The sequence below is a fragment of the Alnus glutinosa genome, chromosome 9, assembly GCF_958979055.1.
Source record: "Alnus glutinosa chromosome 9, dhAlnGlut1.1, whole genome shotgun sequence".
NCBI classification, from domain to species: domain Eukaryota; kingdom Viridiplantae; phylum Streptophyta; class Magnoliopsida; order Fagales; family Betulaceae; genus Alnus; species Alnus glutinosa.
Window position 1 is genome coordinate 5,110,158 of NC_084894.1, and position 14,280 is coordinate 5,124,437.

The 14,280-nt window shown below is 37.3% G+C and overlaps 1 pseudogene; it reads right to left on the reverse strand.

The window, feature by feature from the left end:
* Window positions 1-6,255: 6,255 nt before the first annotated feature.
* Window positions 6,256-13,689, reverse strand: LOC133877403 (auxin response factor 19-like; annotated as a pseudogene).
* Window positions 13,690-14,280: the final 591 nt, after the last annotated feature.

Consider the following 14,280-nt stretch of genomic DNA (forward strand, 5'->3'; position numbering starts at 1 on the left):
TCTCTAGTCATTTTAATATGTAGGACCCACAATGACTCGCATGTGGATCTTATAGATTCAATGGTTGATTTTTTTTTTTTTTTTTTTTTTTTTTTAAAAAAAAAAAAAAAGTTGTATGGAAAATGTACAAAAGATGTACGTGTAACATGTCTCAGCAGAATATCACGTTGTGATTGGTAGTCTAATTGGGATTGTCCCTATCTCTAAACCACTATTCAACCTGTAAGGAAATATTACTAGACATTTGTCATTGGCATTAATTTGTAAATTGATACCAAATCAATTTAATTAATTATTCCTTAATGGGAGAAATAATTATGGTGTATACCAATTTTAAGGATCTTTGATAAACAAAGAGCTTGTGTACTCTATCAGTATAGCATTCAATAGGTATAGGTTTGAAGATACCTCTTATAATTTTCTTTTTTTTCGAAAATTTGCAAAATTGCTTGAACAAAAGATGCCCGGAGGTAACACTAAATGTTATCTTTTATTTTTCGCTGCTTATTAGTTTAGCATAATAACATCTGTATGTGCTAACATTCTGACGATAGTGACAAAACGACAATTAATGCCAGGGTGCTAAGAAGCATAGATAGATGTCTATAGTGTAAAGAACATGTTTGGCTCATTCAAAAAAGAAAAAGAAAAAAAAAAGAAGAACATGTTTGGCAAGCAATATAACAATTCTACTACTTTATTTTCACTTTCTAAAAAACAATCAACTTGAAAACATTTAAACTTTTTCACTTTTTATATCACATCAATAATTTTTTATTACTATTCTAATAAAAAAATCAAGTATAATACAAAACTTTTTCATTTTTCTATACAAATTCTTTTTACTTTATATCATATCAATAATTTTTTACTATTTCTCCTAAAAAAAAATCCATATATTTTTTCAATGAATACTCTATTAAGGTTAAGTTATTCAAAACAATTCTTCAATTTCTTTTACCATATACATGAAGCATTTCAGACGTCTCACATAAGAACATATGAATTTTCACAAACAAGGGATATATTGAATTTTTAAAAGGGTAAATGTATAATAAATTTTTGAATCGGAACGTAAATTGAAAATGTCTCATCACTTCTTATATAATTTTTAATAGACTCTTAACTTTTTCGCGATTTGAATTTGGTTCTTCCCGTCACTTTTATGTCCAATTTCACAAATTTCGTTAGTGTCACATCAGCTTTTTTGCCATGTCATCTTAAAATATTATTTTTTAATAATTTTATTTAAAAAGAACAAATTTAAGAACAAATTTTAAAAAAGAAATGTGTTGGGGGTGGCTGCCGGCGCCACCTCTGGGGTGGCTCGCAGGCACCCGCATGGGAGGAGAACATCATAATCTCCTTCATCTTGCGCCATATGCTCTGATTCGGCGAGCTGAGAGTTACGAATGCTCGGCGGAGCGATGGGGTTGCTGAGGCAGCGAGACGAGAGTTGGGGTTGAAGGATATTGAAGGGCGAGAGAGTCGTCGTTGAAGATTGGGGTTTGGGATGGGAGTGTGGGAAGGGCGAGCTAGGGTTTTGAGCTGCATTTCGTAGCTGGTAATTGAGGTGGAGAAGAGTGGGCTGTGTGAGAGAGCGAGAGTGGAAGTTCAGGTAGGCCTATAAGCGAGCAAGATATCGCATCCTCCCAGCTTGCTGGCCATGACCTTCAGCTTCTTCCTTCTGACTAAACCTCAATAGAAGCTAAGCTTGCTGTACTTGTGTTCGATTTCTGGCCACTAAGATTCTGCAGCTTCCAATCCAAGCTTCCCCTGTAATTGCTCCAAACCCAAGAACCATAAAAATGACTAAAAATCAGAGATTTCTCCCGGCCACAAATCCATGGACCAAGAGCACAATCTTCGGCGACTGCCCATCTAGGTTTACTCCCATTTACACCACCAAAGTTACAGAACAGAGCTCTGGCAATGGCATGGTTGGGGATCAAACACTTGCCCAGATCAAAACAGAGCTTTACCAGGCTGTACAAGGTATGCCAAATACCTTACATGAAGCTCGGAGAAGATGCCAAGAAAATCATTCAATTTGATTATTTTACAACAAAGTTTTGAACCCAATTAAAAAATAATTGGATACAAAACCATGTTTCCATTGATCTTTTTCCGCTTTGGAATGCGACGCTTCTGGATTATGAGATTTTCTTTGTAAATTGATATATTTTTCAACTGCCATTTTGCGCAACATTTTTCGTCCTTTTTCTTAATGTTATGGCGTCTGGCTAGGCCTTCTTGGAAGTGTGGCTCCTTGTGTGCTGTATGGAAGCAATGCAGAGAGAGTTGCATCTAGGCCTGGAAGTTTTGCAAGTCACTGCTTGAGTTACACTGGTCTATTTTTGCTTGGAAATTCCGTCTGGGCATCATTCAATCAAAGGTCAGCAGTGTTTAATTTCTTGGAGCAACTTCCTTCTGTATGGATGTTGGATTCTTCTTTTCTTTGTTTCTTGCCCCACCGCACGGTTAATGGTTTTCCATGCATCACTTAATTTTGGGTAATGAAAACAATCGTTTGAGTTTGTTCTTTTTTTTTTTTTTTTTTTTTTTTGGTATTCTTTGTAATATCTCTACTTTTTGTGTGACAATATTCTACAGGTTTAGAGGCATCTTCATTTGCGTCTAATGTTGATGTAGCACCAGATATTCGGCATGCTCTCTCTCTTCTGTCAACCAGTTCATGGTTTGGTTAAAGAGAGAAACTTACCTCTAGGTTGAACTTCCAACGAATCGTAGTACGGCTAGCCGATGAAAGCACTTTGATTCAGATTCGATCGCATTTTGAAATGAAACAACATATTTCATATCGCAAGCTTAGTTTTTGGTTGGACCGCCGCTTCCTCCTCCATCTTCACATTTTCCGGCAGCCCAGCTCATGGGGAAGCACCCAGAGGTGGCGCCGGGCAGCCAACCCCAAACCCCTATGAGCCACCCCCAACCCCCTTTTTTTTTTCTTTTTTTTTCTTTTTTTTTTCTTTTTTTATAAATAAAATTATTAAAAAAATAATATTTTAAAGTGACGTGGCAAAAAGACTAACGTGACATTAATGGAATTTGCGAAATCGAACGAAAAAGTGACGAAATAACCTAATTCATAATCGAGAAAAAGTTGAAAAGTCAATGTTAAAAATTAAAAAGTGAGGAGACATTTTCAAATCACGTTGACTCAATGATTTATTATACATTTATCCTTTTTAAAATTCATACAAGTCTCTGCTCATTACCAAAACTTGCGAGAAACAGAAATTTATCAAGACAGCTAATACGTTAGATAGTTAGATATATGCATCGGCCAAAACCTGAGTTCACCTGAGAACTCGTGTACTCGTTTATACTACTTAATGTCTCTAAACTTTTAGTTTATGTTAATAATCAATGATGTACAATATATTGAAATGTATCTACGTACTAAGCTAAAAGATTATAACTAATAAGTTACAATTCAAATTATAGTTTACAGAAGTGAATTAAAAAAGAAAAAGAAAAAGAGAGGCTATCTTCCATCTATTGGCTGTATTAATTAGAAGCCGTAAGATCATCTTGACCAACTGCAGGCTTATGCTCTTGCACGTATAATCCAACCAAACCTCATCCAGAATGAGGCAAAGTAATCACTTCACTTGCTTTTCAATGAAAGATTTCACACAAGAATGAAACTCAGTTTTATCGTTGTTCTTCATGTATTTATGAAAGAAAAGTTTATCATTTATACCCCTTGCTTCCAGGCCAGGAATTCGTGAAGTGACTCTTGCAACTTACCATCCGAATTCCTGTAAGAAACCCAATTACAAAAACCACGTCAGACCAAAGTTTGGTCATGGTGCACTTTTTGTTTCATTTATGATTACTTCAGGTGGGAACCTTCTGGGAAGGGGAGATCATTGACACACAATTATACAAGTCTATTTTACAATTCAGGTGGTAACCATGCCAACGTACACATTGAATGAACGTTGGGCCGGCCGGCCGGGGCTATAAAAGTCCCACAACTGGTTCAAAACTTCAAATCCAGTTAACCCCAAGGGGTGGCTCAGTTGGTTAGTACCAGCTGGGACTTTGAGTTTGCTCCACAAGGTCTCAGTTTTGAAACCCATGAGTGTCATCTCCCCTTGAGGCCACACCCCCTGGTGAAAGCCAGTGACTTACCCTGTTCCATGTAGGGAAATTTCTGTGAGTGCGGTGCATGGGACCGAGATTTACTCTGTAGGGGTGGGTCCAAAGGGCCCTGCCTTGTAGAGGTTCCCCGTTATCAAAAAAATAAATAAATAAATAAAAACTTCAAATCCAGTTCCAACCACCTTGTTTTCATCTATTTTCTATAATACCAGTTTTAAAATTTTTGGACGAGTAATGCTAGCTATATTTCTATTTGGTCTCAATATTTTTTAATATATATATAAAAAATTTAATGGTGATTATTTTTTATTCAATATTGGGAAAGGGAACATATAATTTAATGGTTTGATAACTATGCATATATGAACCCTACGACTTTGAAGGTGCAAACCGAATGGGAAATATACTGCAAGTGCTTATATATATGGTCTTTATACAGTTGAATATTTTCCACCACATTGCTTGAGAAATATTATTACTTAAAATCATTTTTAAAAATATAAATAAAATATAATTTTATTATACAATATTTTAATTATAACGGTGTTAGATTATGTGAAAGGAATAACGGTGTTAGATTTGGTATGAGTAACTTATTGATGACGTGAAGATTGGGCTCAATAGTTTTCATTCATAGTTTATAAGGCACATCAACTTCCTAAACTTTCAATTGAATTGTCCCCCAAAACTACTAGAAACTTACAATGTACAATTTTTTTAATTTTTTTATTTTTTGTCAAAAAAGACAAAAATATCTCTAAAAATCTCAAAAAGACAAATACCCTTATATTTTTTTAAAAATAATAAAATAAAATAAAATGTGTTTTTATGATTTTTTATAAGGACATTTTTGTCATTTTTTGGTATAAATTGGTACATTGCAATTTCTTTTTAATTTTAAATTTTTTAATCAATATTTTAACACTCCACTCTACTGATTACGTACATCTTGTCCATTAACATAGAACCCATATGTGAGTGTCCAAGATGGTCGGATTCTCAAATATGAAGCAGCCACAGCTCATTTCGTAGATTTTGCCTTCGACTCACCAACTAGGTTGGATTTGGAACATCTTCCACATGAATGTTTAGTTATAGACATAGACAGGTTTTAATAAATTAAGGGCCAGTTCGTATATGTGTATATGCTACAAGAAGTAAGACATATATATATATACACACACATATATACATGTGTCAGAATTTTATAAATGAAAGGTTGTCTTTTGCGCTAAAAAAACACGTGAAGAAGTTTAAAATATTGTTCTTTAAACCTCTAATATATTTTTGTTGAAAATGCATATTGTTCAGGTCAAGTGCAGGCCGTGCAACATGTGATGGCAAAACTAATTATGATGATTTGGAAGCCACTTGTGGGAGGCCATTAGGCATTAGGTTTGGATTTCAACCCTGGAACGCAGTAGTTGTACGTAGCGGATGCATATGTTGGGCTCATTGTGGTGGGACCAGGAGGAGGGCTCGCAACCCTACTCTAATTGCCAGCAATGTAAATGGGGTACAGTGCCCTTCCGCTTCCTTTTTGGTGTAGGCCTCGAGCTGCAATGTGATGAGGTTGTTTAAGAGAAAGAAAGGAGAGGTGGCAGAGGAAGGTCAGGAATGGCCCAACGAGTTGCGAGTTGGAGAGGTTGATGGAGTTGACACCGCGAGTGATGTCAATGTCGCAGGTGATGTCGCGCCATCGAAGAAGATGAATGGCATTTCTGTAATTTCTGCACCTAAATCACTCGCACACGTGTTTTTTAAAGTATGGGCAATCTAGTAATTTCAATGTTAAAATTAAGAGCATTTGCGAGTTTTTCTATACTTAAGAGTCATATGCACGGCACATGACTAATTTCCATACATATAAACGGCACAAATTGACGAATAGGGTCAAAAAAACAAGCAGTTAGTAGTTTGGAGGGCTGAAATGCAAGCTTTGGTAATTTAGAGTGCCATTCGAAAAATCGATGGTAGTTTGAGGGGCTAAATTGTATTTTTCCCAAAAAATTACTTTTACTTCATATCACATTTATCACTTTTTACTACTACCCTAACTCACACTTTTACCAAACAAGGCCATTGTTTCCATGATGAGAAAAAGGGAGACTGAGGGTCCGAGAGAGAGAGAGTTATTGCTTACATTATTCGGTGTTTTAGGTAGCTGCAAAAGGAAAGGACCCAAAGTGAACCAAAGTTGAGACTTGAGAGACTACAAATCAAACAAAGTACGCACGCACAAACCCTTTCAACAAAAAACAAAATACATAAGACATGGTAATCAATGTCTATATAATAACAAATCCCATAAAAATGCACAGATGGAAAGAGAGCATACAAACTGAGATTGTCAAAGAGAGAGACTGCTGGAGACAGAACATGCCTGGAGAGGGACGGCTGGTGACGCTGTGCGATAGAGCGAGAGGCATTGGGGGAGAGGATGCCACGTGTGGGGGAAAGGGGGAAAAAGGAGATGGGTGTAGTTGCTTTTTCAGAGGTGAAAATGGTAAAAAAAGGCAAAAAAAATTTAAAAAATAAAATAAAAATAAAAATAAAAAAAAATAAAAAAAGAATTGAAAGGGTAACATGCATGTCAAACGGGGATTGTGGATTGAAAGACACTGGGTTGTTATTCTGCTGTAAATGGACATCATTCTGAGAAAGGCCGGCTGATGTTGAAGATGAAGTATCCAAGTAATCTGTCTGGGCAGCAGCACCATTGAGGTATGTTTGTGGAGCAAAAAATCCTTGATTTTGATTCTTAGAGATGTTCAATGAAGGCTTAACATTGGACTTCTGCTGCAAATCTTTAACCAAGGTAGCGGTAGATGACAGGGTTTCCAATGGACTTGGACTCATAATTGTAGCAGCAAACTGAGCCATGGCCTCCCCAATTGCTGTACTTCGATGGGGCCAGCCAGTCATCACTGGTTGAAGCACATTCGGACAATTGTTTGTAGAAGGTGAAGTGGAACAAGATGGAACATCATCGGTAATTGCAGACTGCCCTGCTCCAGCAGCTCCTGTGATACTGCTAGCAGCTGTAAATAGCTGATTGGATGTTGGCATTGGGGTAAGTCCCACATGTCCAGATATTTCAGGCAGAACACCAGATTGCTGTTGTTGAAGCTTTGGCTGCTGGGGCGGATGATGAGAGTACCGAATATTTGTGTGGCTGATATTCTCTGTCATCTGAAGTGGGATACTGTTTGACTGAGGGAGCAAGGTAGAGTTTGCTTGAGGGAGCTCCAGCACTTGGTTGGATGTCATAGATCTAGAGAAGCTCTGGGACATATCTAACGGCTGCCTCTGTGGATCTTGGAATTGCGTCAATTGAGCAGCTGACTGCTGTGCTAGAAGTGATTGCTGCTGCTGCTGAAGCTTCTGTAACAGTTGAATCTGAATCTGATTATCAGACATTTGTAACTGTTGGTTTACTTGATCGGGCAGCTGGGGTTGAATAAGGTTTTACTGTTGGTTCTGACCCATACTTTGCTGCTGATGCTGATGCCGCTGCTGCAGGTTCTGAGGGACATTTCTGTGAGACTGATGGTTTTGAATAGATGGCTGCTGCTGAAGGATATTGTTAGTTTGAACAAGAGACTGAGGCTGCAGAATTTGGGCCTGAACTTGACCTGAAGGTAGAGTTTGATTAACCACATTTTGCCTTGATTGTTGAGTAATATCTCCCAACTGTTGCTGTGGTTGAATAATAGATCCTAATGGGTTCAATGTGGATGGTAGCTTTGGGAGTTGATCAAACTGTTGTGCTTGCTGAGGTAACCTCTGGGAATTGAACTGTAAGTTGTTTGACTGAGGCATTTGCGGCGCAGACAAGCCTAACTGATGGGAAAGATCTGATCCAGAGAGGTTTTGCAGAACTGATCCAGACATGGAATGCATGTAATTTGGCTGCATCGAGTTAGCCAGGGAAGGGTTTTGCTGCATCTTCATCCACTGGACTAAACTTAAGCCAGGGAGAGCCTGGGGATCCTTCATGCAGATATCATCACCAAGCCAAGGCATTGTCCTTCGGAATAAGTTGTCTAATTTAGAGGATTCATCATCTGCAAAAGTAATAATAAGTGTCTTCTACTTCTCTATTTAGGTTTGATTAATTAAAAGAGGGTACAATACCATGCCAGAAAAAAGAACGAAAAGCCTCTTCAAGATTTCAATTATCAGCTCAAGGCATTTCACACAACACAACATCCAAAAGACTACATAGAAGATACCTTTCAAGGTCAAACATTGATGCAGACAGGATAAGAGAGAATCGATTGCATGAAACCCCCACCCCATTTAATTCAAGGTATTCATATTTTATTGGATAATTGAATCAGCTGATACCTTAAACTACTACAGGACAATTAATTGCATCAAAGCAAATTCTAGGCAATAGTACTCACAACAGCAAATGACCGAGGCACCACACAAGCAATAACTTTTTTCTGAATTTATATACAAAATGCCTGAACAAAATAACCGATATTAAAATTTAAACAAAAGCCCTAACATGCATTAAGGTTCCCACCCAAGCAAGGATCTGTTTTCTCGAAATTATATACATACGGACTTAACAAAATAATAGATGTCCAGATTCAAACAACAAAAGTGTTAACAAGATGTAAGGTTGCTGCAGCACAATTTGTACCTGGCATTCCAGGTTGCCTTGGAAGCTTTGTTCTGAAGTATGGAGGGGGACAGATAAAAAATGGAGCAGTTACCGGTTCAATTTCCCAGATAGAGACCCGGTTCTGCCTTTCCCCAGCAGTTGACTCATCCCAACCAACCTGTTCAAGTATACGTGAGCGATCACAAGGGAATTCTACATTATTGATAGTGAAAAATTGACAATTAAAACAGCACATACATGCCAGAAGTTCTACCTGCAAATTACGCCACTGTGAGTTCTTCCATCTAACGGGATCAAGATCACTGATACCTGTAATTGTACCCATATACCTGCAGAAGAATTTTTTCTTCTTTAAGACCAACATCCTTCAAATTCAATCAATATTCCAAACCAAATTTCTTCAGATTCAGGAATGCCATTGGCTTCCCATGTCACACGAAACTGGATTAACTATTCAAGAATCGTGGCTAGAGTTGAAAATCTATAAGGAACCTAAACATCCAAGTGCTAAAGTAAATATCTTTGAAATTTGAAATAAAGGGAAGTGCTCATCAGTTTTCCACACGGGCGTCTTTGAGCACAATTCTCCAAAGCATTAATTCCATGCTACTGTTAACATCCAGAGTAAATATAAAGATACAAATACAACTACCTTCTTGTTCCTGACTCTTCTGTTTCAAACATCATCCGAAAGCGCATGCCAAGTGATATTTGGTTGCTATATACAGCCTTGTAGTACTTGGCTAAAGGAATAACAAATTCTGATGGACTTGCCCTGCATATTCAAAGAATATTCAGTTCAGTTTGATCTCTCAAGATGGAGAAATTAATTCATTTAACATATAACTAAGCCAATAAATGTTGACCTGGGATTATAGAACACCGTAAAGGGGCTATTGTTTGCTGCAGCATGGGCTGCTGCTGCTAGAATCCCTATATGCATGCTATCACTTGACAATACTGATGATGATAGGTTGGTGGGTTGCCTGTTAGCCCTTCTAATGCCCAAAAGAAGCTGCTGCTTTTCATCTCTGCTCACAAGCATTAAACATCATATGGTTGATCAAAGGGTATTTGTTTCCTTTAAAATAATCTTGGTCATATTATAATTTTGGTCCTGAACTATCCGCAATTTCGTCTTTGAATTTTTTATTTATTTTTTTATTATTATTATTTTTTTTTTTTTTTGTGTTTCAATTCATTCTTTAAAGTTTCCAAAACATCACAATGGACCCTTATATGGCCTCACTGTCACTATGCATACAGCAATTACTGAGATGGCAGATGTTTTTCGTTTATATTTCCTTCATTTCTTGCATAACACATTAGGCCATATGTTAATTTCACAAAATAAAAATAAGGGTTGCGCCCCTCTGCGCTTATTTTTTATAAATTGTAATTACTTATCAAAAAAAAATTCACAAAATAAAAATATCAATACACATAAGTTTAATATTTAAAGTAAAAGTAAAATAAACAGAAAATATTTGTTGTCCTTAAACTTTGATTTTGAGAGAATAAAATGTGGCTTAACAAGTCATGTCAGCATTATAAAGATATGTGCAAAAAGTGCCACATAAGCAATTGATGTTAGCATTTTGGCAGTAAGATAGGATAATTGTTAGGAATAGAGTTGAAATATGATGCAAAGTTCAGGAATCAAAATTGCATACTGACCAAAAATTTTAGTTGAATTGAAAAAGCATGCATATAAATGATGTATTAAGGAGTTCACTAACATATTAACATGAACCTCATTGTGAAATCGGCAATTAAAAAGAAAATTTCCAATAATTTCAATTAGTGAGAATTACCTAATGAATAAAACTGAGTCACCAGCGAAAAGCCTCTTTCCACTAACAAATAGGCTCCATCCAGTCGTAAGCAAGTGACGTTTTGCTTGTCCTAGGGCAAGGCAAACCAGGAGTTGGCAGCAGATATTTAGAAAGGAATGACAGAAAACATAATTGGTTCAACTGTTAAGCTTTCAAATGGCTGCTTAGAGAACATACCGCGATAGATATGGCGGAAGGTCCATTCATTATCATGTAAATCCCTGGCCATAAGTTCTTGAGCAGGTGGTTGCATGGAGAAGTCCTATATAGTACCAGGAACAAGATAAAAACTTGAAAGTAATGCAGCAAATCTTTATAACAAAGGGAAATCGCTTACAAGAGACGGGAAAATTTTCTCTGCCGCACGGCGTGGGACGGAGAACCCTCCATGGGTGCTTGTATCACTGGCTGTCAACTTTTTACAGAAAAACTCCGGTTGGGGTTTATTCGTCTTGAGTGCAAGGTCTGATCTCAATAGAGCATCCTTGTCAAACTGCACATCAAGCTTGATAGATTCAGATTGAGTTGGCAATTTGGGACATGCTAAGTTCACTTTCAGAAAATCCTAGAGATTGAGATAGAGTACACGTTTCCTTAAGCTTGGGGAAACTTAAACCATAAAGCATATGCTATCATGTGATTTAAGGGTATCTACGGAGTTTTGTTACGGAATAAAAATGCTGGTAGTTTCATGTCAAGTCCTTACAGAAGGAAACGGTTGGAGTGTCATCTGAGCATATACTTCATCTGTTTCTGGATCCGCCTAATAATTCAAACAATAAAAACTTTAGAACCTTCGTAACAAAATCATTCTGTTTGGAAGATAAAAGCCAGATAAAGTCAGCCATACATGCAGAGTGACATTGAGAAGTCGACATAGCAGCTTGGAAGGAAGATTCGGGTAGTTGGGGATTTGTGCATCCACATCCTTCTTCATAGAAGCTGCAACCTGAAACCGGGATTGTCACTCTCAACTCAGGTTACACCAACTCCAAAAGGGTAAGATAACTTACAAGAAAATAAAAGGTTCTTTTTACAATACAAACATCTAAGAAACCGTATGCGTGGAATTCCACAATGATTTCAAGCAAATGAAGGATTTATACTTGGGATTATTTCACCTAGTTCAAAGGCTAAAAATACATTGATTTTACAGATTATGATGATACAAAAAATTAACAGAGTGCATAAGTCTCAGGAGTAGTAACAATAACAACAACAGCAATAATTTAGAAGAAAGTGAAAAAAGAAAAATCTAAATACATATAGTTACAAAAAAATAGAATGAATGTACAAGAAGTAATATTATTTAGAAAACTGCTATCCGTCTGTCATTCAACTGGACATGGCAATAAAATTTAGCTCTTGATTTTTTTTATTTATTTTTTACAAGTACCGATCCAATGGTTAATTTTTACTACCATATCCTAAAGTTATATGACAATTATAGAGTAGCTTTCTAAATAAAATTACTCGTGTATTAATTAATCCCATACCTACACCACACCAACATAATCTCCAAGACTCAAAAGTGTGGTACTTAAACTGAAAGACTCACATGATCACATCAGAAAAACGACATCATCTCATTCTAACCCCTAAAAGGTTAAACTATATTTACCTAACCCAAAAAAAAAAAACACTTTAGCAAAACACCAAAAGACACATTGTGCTTTTTCCCCTTTCATATAAACTTTCTTCATTTATTTCACCAAACCACTTTATGAAGTAAAAGAACCAACTTTAGAAAAAGGAAGGAAAACCCAAAAAGATTTCCAAAAACAACAAAAGAGAAGAAGAAAGGAGTTATTAGAGGATTTGGGTCACAAGAATTAGAGATCAGAGGCTAATACAATTGAGACACGAAGCGGCCAACGAGTAAGAGTAAAGGTTAAGCGCAAAATACCTGTTCACTGTGGCCTTGAGGGAAGTACACAACGTGGGTCCCAGCCGGCGGCAGGTTCACCAGCGGCCCGGCGCACGCTTGCCATAGCTCCGGGTTTATGCCCTTCTCCTCTGCTCCTGCACCACGTGTCACTCTCCCTTTGGTCAGAAACCAGTCGATCATCATGATACATACCATTAATTTTCTCTATTAATAAGCGCTTCTGTTTGTCTCCCAAGAAAACAAAAAGGGAAAAAACGGTTGAGAGAAAGTCAAACCGCTACCCTTTTTGCAAGTTTTCGATTTTCTCGGAGACTTTCTAGAATGGAAAGTCCGTACAAAACCGGCGCGAACACGACCGAAGAAGGTACAGACAAAAGAAAAAGAAGATAAGCACAAAATCCATTCTATCTGACCCAACGCACCGATTCGTCCAATGCTCTCTCACTCTTACACATACGCACAGAGAGGATAGAGAGAGAAAGCTTTACCTTCGCAGGGATTGGAAGCTGACGTGGCGGGGCCGGCTCCGGCGCCATTCGCCGGCGTCTTCATTGTCTTCTCCGGTGAGTTTTTCAAAACAAGAAATAATCGGAAAAAAATTCAACGCCCCCTCATTTTAAAAGAAAGAAAAAAAATCAAAGCTCTGAATATCTCTCTGTTCTCGGTCAAGCTCAGATAAACAAAAATCAAAGCTTGAAAAGGCAGACAAAACTTTGACTTCTGGGCTTATGGGCTTAGATCAGCTCAAGGACGCAACCGAAAAGAAACTGCCTCTGGAGTTCGAGCGAGAAGAGAGAATCCGGCGAAATCGCCGGGAAATGGGAGTGGGGTCGCCGGCCGACAAGGGAGGGGCTAAAGAAGGGAATGAAAAAGAGTGGATGTTGTGTGTTTGCTGAGTTTCTCAGAGACCAAATGCCGAAGCTTTGTTCCCTATCCTCCCCTACAACACCCAGACATTTCTCCTTTCCTCTTTCCCTTCTCTCTCTCTCTCTCTCTCTCTCTCTCTCTCTCTATAAAAACACAAAGCTACTTTCTGTGTTTCTCTCCATAGACTACCGCTTTCTCTTTCTCTATCTGTTTCTGTATGTCTCTCTATGCCCTTGGTAATGACACTGACAATTACATAATTATACTCTACGCTATACACCTCCCAATACTCTGCTCTATACAACTATTTCATAATTATACTCTACTCTATACACCTCTCAATACTCTACTCTATACACCTATCTCTCTTGAGTCTTGAGCACCAAAATATGAGAGGTGTATAGAGACATGCTAAATCTAAAACATGTGAGTCTAAAAAAACAAATCTCATATTGTGCTGCTCAACAAGAGATAGGTGTATAGAGACATGCAATTTAAGGTTGTGAATATTTAATACGATTTTTTAACTCGATATGAACTCACGCAAAATTAGTGAGTTAAAATTGTGGGGTCTGCCCCGTTTAATTAACTTGGTCAAGTTAAGGTTAATCTGTGTAGTCCTATACTCATGCTTCGACACGTCCTAAACCTGATACATGACATTTAAGACTGATAATTTTTTACACAATATGTGAACTTGACACGAACTCAACATAAAATTAATAGATTAGGATTGAGAGATATTAATCTTATATACATATATCGACATGACCCAAACTCGATATATGAATAAGAATTGATAACCCGAATAGTATCTAGCAAAAATAACAATAAATTCTACCAAAAAAAAAAAAAAAAAAAAGATAAAGCAACCCATTTTATTAAGTTGTGTGCCTAAAAATTTGGCACTCTTGTTAAGATAG